The following is a 9911-nucleotide window of genomic DNA, read 5'->3' on the forward strand; positions in this document are numbered from 1 at the left end:
TCTGGAATGGCCTGGATTGGTCAGAAGGGAAAGAAATTCTTCAACCTGGTTGTTCATTATTTTTGTCTGTGCCCATATTCAAATTTGAGGAGGCTTTTCTGGTTCTAAGCTACACCACAGATCCATCTTGGCTCACAAAGAGTTCTAGCCTGGAATTTTAGTGCATTTCATTTCGTGTGCATTTGTTTGCCATTTGCCATAACTCTGATTAAATTTCATTAGATGGTTAAGGATCTGGTTAGCAGAAATTTCTTAGGGTCCCTGCAGTTGTCAGGACCAATGAGAAGTGTAAGTAAGTGTTGTTAGGTTACCACCGTCAAGAATGTAGGAAGAATCTGCTCAGGGCTTTCTCTTCTATCTCGGTTTCAGTTCAAAGCAGAAGTTGTTACACTGTTCACATAGAAAACATTCAACACACAAGTGGTGAATGATCAGAGAATGACCACAAAAAAATTGAGATTCAGCCTCAAAAGCACTGCCCATCAAAATGACATAGGTCACTCCGGGACATAAACACTAGCAACTTATAGCCAGGCACAGTGGTGTGTGCCTATAGCCCCAGTTACTCAGGAGTCTGAGATGGAAGGATCTCTTGAGCCCAGGATTTCAAGTCCAACCTGGGCAACATAGCAAAAACCAGTCTCAAAAAATATATTTTTTAATAAAAATAAATAAAACTAGCAACTTCTATATAAATTTTTAGTATTACATTTCTGGAGGGATTGCAGAGATTAATTACATCACAAGGGACTTGAATGATGCACAGGTAGCAATTTAGTAATTTCTATCACATCCCCATTCAACCTGTACAGAAGACAGATGTGTCTTGGAAGATGACAATGGATTTTCATAAACTGAAAAAGGTAGGGTTCCAAATCCAACTACTATTCCTGATATTATTTCTGTACTGAAACAAATCAGCACATCCTATTGGCTTCTGTTTCCTCTGTGCCATCAGTAGATGAGATTATCTACTGACTTGAAGGGGGAAAGTTATGAGGGCATGAAGTATTAAGTACAGGTGAGAAAGTATGAGATATAAGTAGTGGGCATTTGTTCCACTTGAGGGTTTGGATGCAGAAAGTTGCTAAATACGTTTGATCTCACCCTAACCCTAAGAACAAATAATAATCTATAAAATCATAGCTTTCCTTTCTGGCTTTTTAACCTCATCCCACAGCTGAAGATACAAAGAAACCTAAAAGGACTAAATAAGAAAATAAATATCCCTCTCTAGGAGAAAAAATACCTAAAGTTGTTTCAGCCCTTGCTGAGAGGCAGGAAAATGAGGAATATGCCATAGACCTCAAGAAATAAGGAAAAAATCACAATGCTGGTTCACAGTGAACCAACCCTTCTAGGCTAGAATGTGACTTGCTTTGGTCAAGGCCAAGTTAGAAGTGTTATGCCAGCAGAATCTTGAAGAGTGTTTGCACAATGGGGCTTTTCTTTTAAAAACCTTCTGTATTCAAGCCCAGCTACCATTAAATAAGATCCAGAGGCCATATTGAGGAGGCCTGGAAGATGAAACATCATGTGAATATAAAAGCCATATAGAGAGACATATGAAGGCCCCAGAAATAGGAGAGAGGCAGGCTATTTGGGAATTTCCAGCCCAGCCCAGCTACCAGGTGAATTAAGCCACATAAGTGATCTCAATCAATATAATATGGAGCAGAACTGCCTCATCTACCAGAAGCATGACAAATATGTATGTTAAGCCACTGTTTGGGGAGAGTTTGTTACACAGCAATAGATAACTGATAGACCAGCTGAACTTTTAACAAACTTAATTGCACATACAACATGCATGACAAATTAGAATCACAAGAAGACTAGCTACAGAAAAAGTCTGAATCCAGCCACACATTTTATTCCAAGGACACTCACCAAGTGCATAGAAGTGACATGCTGGTGGCTAGAGGCAGGATAGAAGAGCTAAAGGAGTTCTCTCTGAAGTATTTGCTTCCCAGCTGAAGAGCAACAGCAGGGCAGGAAGCCTGAGATTGTAACTATGATGAAGTTTGAACTTTCACTGATTGTGAGGCGGTGACTAGCTAAGGTTTTTCAGGGCAGAAGAGCTATCTTAAAAAAGAAGAAAAAGTCTAACATCAATGACTTAAGATTCTATAGAAAGAAGATAGGGTAATAAGAGTAAAGTAAACCCAGAATATGGCAAAGTATGAAAATAATAAAGATAAGGGTAGAAGTGAACAAAATAGAAGACATAAGAGAAAAAAAATTAACAAAGTCATATGTTGGGTCTTTGAAATGATTAACAGAATTGATAAAGTCCGAGTTATTCTAATTTAGAAGTAGGAGATACTGAGAGAAAAAGAAATAGAAAAAGAGGCTAATACATTCCGCCACTATTGGGAATGAACGAGTGCTTATCACAGCAAATCTTATATACATTAAAACAATAATGGGAGAATATTATAAGCAACTTTATGCCAAAAAGTTTATTGGCATATAGCACTATTTTTCCTCAGGGGTCTAGTGTCTGTCAATGTTTTGTTTTGTTTGGTTTCGTTTTCTGGGCTTGTGAACAAGAGGGTATTAACTATTATTCTGTCCAGAATTGTGTAATGAGAATGGCTTGAAGGCCAGGCTCTAGTCAGTCAGTCCTAGTGAGTTAAAGGAGGAGAGAGAAAAGCAAGGAGAGTAGAGAGCCCTAGGCACACAAAACCACTATTGATACTCTCCTTTGCTGCCATTCCATCAGGCAGATTTCTGAGTAGTTTCACCCTTAAGTACTTAGGAAGAAGCACCACTGGCAGAAGGCAGCCTTCCCACGCTGCAACTCCATCGTCATTGGGCCATTGGAAGGGGAAGAAATGGAAGTGTGAACATCCAACAACATCTTGGCTTCACTCCAGCTACTTTCAGCTATCTCACCCCAGCAGAGCTTTTGTGCTATTCCGTTATTACCGGTAGGCTGCTGCCAACAATCTCTCTCTGATGAAGAAGTGGGTACTGATTGTCCAAGGAAATGTTGAAGAGGCAAGAGCAGAGCTTCAAAACTTCCCTCCCTCCTCTCACTGCCTCTTGCAGCTTGCCACCTGAGACTGCAGTTCAAGATAGCCTTCGCCCCACCCCCTTACTTTACAGTCTATTCAGGTTGATTTCTCCATCTTGACAGGAACCAAAAACATTTTTAATTCTTTCTGGAAGCCCTGTGGTTTATATCGATATTATTCTTTACCATCATCCAATATTTAATTCCCTCTTGTCAGCTCTCCTCCCACAGTCTCATTCCCATTTTGTTTTGGGCTTCTTTCCCCTAAACCAATCATACTGCTCCCTTCCCTCTAAAGCCTATTTACTGTGTCTTAGAGAACCTCCTCTCCATGTAAAAATATCTCTATTACACCCTCCATCTCTCCCAACTCCTTGCCTTAACTGACTCCTGGGTGCACCCCAAGTACACAGCCTCCACCACAGCCCACTCAGGGGCTGATGCCCGTTCTGCCATACATATCAGGCTTAGATTGTGCATCTCTTATTCCTCATCACTCTTCCTGACCAGCCTCCAGCCACCTCTCTCTGATTATTCAAAGACTTTGGCAAACAACACAGTCTTTCCACCCACCTAATGCTATCATCCTCTGTGACTTCAGCATTGTGTGGACAGCCCATTTACTACACTGTCCTTTAAATACCTTCCTCTCCTCAATTCCGATGCCTTCAACTCCATGCCATCTCAGCTATTATTTCAGTTTAAACAGCAACAAAAATCATGTTCATTAATTGCTTACTATTTGCCTGGAAATACACTTAGTATTTTGTATGACTGCCATATATAACCCTGACAGCATTATTTTACTATGAGTTAGGTAGTATTGTTGATTATATTCATTTTCCAAATGAGAAGACTGAAGTTTTGAGAGTTTAGGTAACTTGTCCAAGATCAGTCACACAGTTCACAATTAAAAGAGCAAATATTCTGGAAGATTCAATCAGGAGGGGAAGAAAGAACACTTAAAAATTTCAAAGTCAAAAATATATGAAGTGTTTATATTATCTACACTCTTCTCTCCTCCCTATGGCACTAAAGAAAAAGGTCAAGAATCGATGCACCAATAACAGAATCTTCTGTATCAAAAGCAGCTGCATAAGTGGTTAAGTTGGCAAGAGAAGTGAATCATTTTAAAAAATGATGAAACACAAATCAATCTGTTTTAATCTTTGTTAGAAAAGAAAGATATTTTGCTAGACATTCCTGGTGCTGACACAATTATTACCAGAATATTTATGAAAGTTGAGCGAAATTGGTCCCTAGAGAGTTAAAAACAACTTAACTAATATGCTGAAAAAGAAAATAAATATCTTGCAAATCCTGATTCATGAGAGGAATCTAAAATACCCTACTCTTACTCTTATCTTTATCAAAAATAATGATGTCTAATATTATTCTATGAATTTGATCTTTTATTAGTTGTCAAGCATTACTTAATGACCATGTCTACGTAATATTTATACCCAGAAATATGAAGAAATAGAACAAGGAAATCATTAGTATTATTTTATAGTATATATTTTATGTATATGTATATATATAGTAAAAAATACATACATATATATATAGATAAATATAATCTCCTATTCTGTTTTGGAAAACTCTGACTAATACACACATCATACATCATATATATTTCTTAAGCTGGGTGGTAAGTACATGGATGTTTGTTTTACCATTATTCTTTGTTATTTCTACATATTAAATATGTATTAAAACCAATTGATTTTAAAGAGCAATACAGGTTTGGCTCTTGTCTCCCAATGGCTTTCACTGATTCTCAAGCCCCTGAGATGAAATACCATGCTGCAGAGTGGGCAAGAGCCCACTGCAGAACCATCAAGCAAGCAGCCCCTAGGGATAAATTTGGGGGCAGAAAGCAGCAAGCCTCAGTTCAGCGTGGGACCTAAGTCTTGTTTTCCAACACAGTCCATGGAAAGCCCTATCTTTGTGGGTGATGAAGTGATGCTTTGATAGTCAACCTTATCAAATCAGTTCTCAAAGACACAATTTCACAAAGAATAAGCAGATCAAATCCCACTATTGTGACTACATATAAATGTTTACAGAGAAGTATTCACAGGGTTTTTAAATAATATGTCGTTCATTTATTCTGAATCTTATATTGATAGATATTGCCAGAAGATTTCAGTATAGCAGATAAAATACAGCAAATCCTAACTAGCACAGGTTTTAGTGACAAACGGGCCCATTCCATGGACATAGATGACTTCCTCAGGTAATTACATTTTTGTTTTCCTAAGTGTTTACATTTCTTTACTGTGACACCTTCAGATTAGAGATTTTAAAGGCTTTTAAACGGTATAAGGTGCCACCTGGGAGAGTTATTACATAGCACTTCCATGGCATGGAATATTATTTGTTGTAGAAGACGGAGGCTAGTTAGCTGCAGCAGAATGAATATTTTCTTTAAGAACAGTAGTAAAGAACAGTCCGAGGCAGAAGATTGCCACTGTGTTAATGCGGTGTGCATGTTCCTCCCTTCCTACTCTCTCCCCAACTCTCATTCATAGTCTTAGTCTTAATAGCTTATCCCTCCAAAATAGTCCATAAGGTAGAAAAATCGTAATACATGTAACTGGATCTGATTTTTAAAATTTCCCTACTGGGAATAGCTATTGTTAAATCACTCTTAAGCATACAATAATGTCAGAATCCTACCTGGTTATCCATTTAGTAATAATATAGTTAGTTTTGTAGCCTGAGGCAAGTTCTACACTTCTCAAGTAAAAAGATGTTATAATTATCTAGGTAATTTAGACCAAAATTTGTTTTGCTTGAATTAAGCAAGTAAGTCTTATGAAAATAGAATAAGGTTTCAATTAATTACCCAGGTAATTACTAACCTGTACTTACTGTTTTTAATCATTAACACGTTAACTTTCAGAAGTTCTTGCCTATTTAGCCAATTCATTTTAAAGCTTCCATGTTCTAGAAGCTGAATAAAAAATGAGGATAGATTGTTATAAAAGTCATTGGTTTGACTTTTTCTAAGCTGGAAACAGTTCTATATAACTAAGACAAATGGAGTTTATATTTTATTGGCTGGCTAGCAGTACTACTGAATCTCTTTAGAGGTTAATCCTAGGCATTGAATATTATTCATAAGTACCTACTTTGCTTTTTTAGACAATTTATCTGGACCTGTTTCTATGGGCCAGCCTAAAAATAACCTCAGGTCTAAAGGGAAATATTTTATATTTTCCTTTTTTAAATTTTTTTATTATTATACTTTAAGTTCTAGGGTACATGTGCACAACGTGCAGGTTTGTTACATATGTATACATGTGCCATTTAGGTTTGCTGCACCCATCAACTCATCATTGGCTATCCCTCCGCCAACCCCCCACCCCCTGACAGGCCCCCATGTGTGATGTTCCCTGCCCTGTGTCCAAGTGATCTCATTGTTCAATTCCCACCTATGAGTGAGAACATACGGTGTTTGGTTTTCTGTCCTTGTGATAGCTTGCTGGGAATGATGGTTTCCAGCTTCATCCATGTCCCTGCAAAGGACATGAACTCATCCTTTTTTATGGCTGCATAGTATTCCATGGTGTGTATGTGCCACATTTTCTTAATCCAGTCTATTATTGGTGGACATTTGGGTTGGTTCCAAGTCTTTGCTGTTGTGAATAGTGCTGCAATAAACATATGTGTGCATGTGTCTTTATAGTAGCATGATTTATAATCCTTTGGGTATACACCCAGTAATGGGATGGCTGGGTCAAATGGTAATTCTAGTTCTAGATCCTTGAGGAATCGCCACACTGTCTTCCACAATGGTTGAACTAATTTACACTCCCACCAACAGTGTAAAAGCATTCCTATTTCTCCACATCCTCTCCAGCATCTGTTGTTTTCTGAGTTTTTAATGATTGCCATTCTAACTGGTGTGAGATGGTATCTCACTGTGGTTTTGATTCACATTTCTGTGATGGCAAGTGATGATGAGCATTTTTTCATGTGTCTGTTGGCTGCATAAATGTCTTATTTTGAGAAGTGTCTGTTCATATCCTTTGCCCACTTGTTGATGGGGTTGTTTGATTTTTTCTTGTAAATTTGTTTGAGTTCTTTGTAGATTCTGGATATTAGCCCTTTGTCAGATGGGTAGATTGTAAAAATTTTCTCCAATTCTGTAGGTTGTCTGTTCACTCTGATGGTAGTTTCTTTTGCTGTGCAGAAGCTCTTTAGTTTAATTAGATCCCATTTGTCAATTTTGGCTTCTGTTGCCATTACTTTTGGTGTTTTAGTCATGAAGTGCCTGCCCATGCCTATGTCCTGAATGGAATTGCCTAGGTTTTCTTCTAGGGTTTTTATGGTTTTAGATCTAACATTTAAGTCTTTAATCCATCTTGAATTAATTTTTGTATAAGGTATAAGGAAGGGATCCAGTTTCAGCTTTCTACATATGGCTAGCCAGTTTTCCCAGCACCATTTATTAAATAGGGAATCTTTCCTCATTTCTTGTTTTTGTCAGGTTTGTCAAAGATCAGATGGTTGTAGATGTGTGGTATTATTTCCAAGAGCTGTATTCTGTTCCATTGGTCTATATCTCTGTTTTGCTACCAGTACTATGCTGTTTTGGTTACTGTAGCCTTGTAGTAGAGTTTGAAGTCAGGTAGCGTGATGTCTCCAGCTTTGTTCTTTTGGCTTAGGATTGTCTTGGCAATGTGGGCTCTTTTTTGGTTCCATATGAACTTTAAAGTAGTTTTTTCCAATTCTGTGAAGAAAGTCATTGGTAGCTTGATGGGGATGGCATTGAATCTATAAATTACCTTGGGCAGTATGGCCATTTTCACAATATTGATTCTTCCTATTCATGAGCATGGAATGTTCTTCCATTTGTTTGTGTCCTCTTTTATTTCATTGAGCAGTGGTTCATAGTTCTCCTTGAAGAGGTCCTTCATATCCCTTGTAAGTTGTATTCCTAGGTATTTTATTCTCTTTGAAGCAATAGTGAATGTGAGTTCACTCATGATTTGGCTCTCTGTATGTCTGCCATTGGTGTATAGGAATGCTTGTGATTTTGGCACATTGATTTTGTATCCTGAGACTTTGCCGAAGTTGCTTATCAGCTTAAGGAGATTTTGGGCTGAGACGATGGGGTTTTCTAGATATAATCATGTCATCTGCAAACAGGGACAATTTGACTTCCTCTTTTCCTAATTGAATACCCTTTATTTCTTTCTCTTGCCTGATTTCCCTGGCCAGAACTTCCAATACTATGTTGAGTAGGAGTGGTGAGAGAGGGCATCCCTGTCTTGTGCCAGTTTTCAAAGGGAATGCTTCCAGTTTTTGCCCATTCAGTACGACATTGTCTGTGGGTTTGTCATAAATAGCTCTTATTATTTTGAGATACCTCCCATCAATACCTAGTTTATTGAGAGTTTTTAGCATGAAGGGCTGTTGAATTTTGTCAAAGGCCTTTTCTGCATCTATTTTGTCTTTGGTTCTGTTTATATGATGGATTACGTTTATTGGTTTGTGTATGTTGAACCAGCCTTGCATCCCAGGGATGAAGCCAACTTGATCTTGGTGGATAAGCTTTTTGATGTGCTGCTGGATTTGGTTTGCCAGTATTTTATTGAGGATTTTTGCATCAATATTCATCAGGGATATTGGTCTAAGATTCTCTTTTTTTGTTGTGCCTCTGCCAGGCTTTGGTATCAGGATGATGTTGGCCTCATAAAAGGAATTAGGAGAATTCTCTCTTTTTCTATTGTTTGCAATAGTTTCAGAAGGAACGGTACCAGCCCCTCTTTGTACCTCTGATAGAATTCAGCTGTGAATCCGTCTGGTCCTGGGCTTTTTTTTTGGTTGGTAGGCTATTAATTATTGCCTCAATTTCAGAACCCGTTATTGGTCTATACAGGGATTCAACATCTTCCTGGTTTAGTGTTGGGAGGGTGTGTGTGTCCACGAATTTATCCATTTCTTCTAGATTTTCTAGTTTATTTGCGTAGAGGTGTTTATAGTATTCTCTGATGGTAGTTTGTATTTCTGTGGGATTGGTGGTGATATCCCCTTTATCATTTTTTATTGTGTCTATTTGATTCTTCTCTTTTCTTCTTTATTAGTCTTGCTAGCAGTCTATCAATTTTGTTGATCTTTTCAAAAAACCAGCTCCTGGATTCATTGATTTTTTGAAGGGTTTTTTGTGTCCCCATCTCCTTCAGTTCTGCTCTGATCTTAGTTATTTCTTGCCTTCTGCTAGCTTTTGAATGTGTTTGCTCTTGCTTCTCTAGTTCTTTTAATTGTGATGTTAGGGTGTCCATTTTAGATCTTTCCTGCTTTCTCTTGTGGGCATTTAGTGCTGTAAATTTCCCTCTACACACTGCTGTAAGTGTGCCCCAGAGATTCTGGTATGTTGTGTCTTTGTTCTCATTGGTTTCAAAGAACATCTTTATCACTGCCTTCATTTCATTATGTACCCAGTAGTCATTCAGGGGCAGGTTTTTCAGTTTCCATGTAGTTGAGAGGTTTTGAGTGAGTTTCTTAATCCTGAATTCTAGTTTGATTTCACTGTGGCCTGAGGGACAGTTTGTTATAATTTCTGTTCTTTTACATTTGCTGAGGAGTGCTTTGCTTCCAACTATGTGGTCAATTTTGGAATAAGTGTGATGTGGTGCTGAGAACAATGTATATTCTGTTGATTTGGGGTGGAGAGTTCTGTAGATGTCTATTAGATCTGCTTGGTGCAGAGCTGAGTTCAATTCCTGGATATCCTTGTTAACTTTCTGTCTCGTTGATCTGTCTAATGTTGACAGTGGGGTGTTAAAGTCTCCCATTATTATTGTGTGGGAGTCTGAGTCTCTTTGTAGGTCTCTAAGGACTTGCTTTATGAATCTGGGTGCTCCTGTATTTGGTGCAT

This window comes from Pan paniscus, chromosome 1 (assembly GCF_029289425.2).
Source record: "Pan paniscus chromosome 1, NHGRI_mPanPan1-v2.0_pri, whole genome shotgun sequence".
NCBI classification, from domain to species: domain Eukaryota; kingdom Metazoa; phylum Chordata; class Mammalia; order Primates; family Hominidae; genus Pan; species Pan paniscus.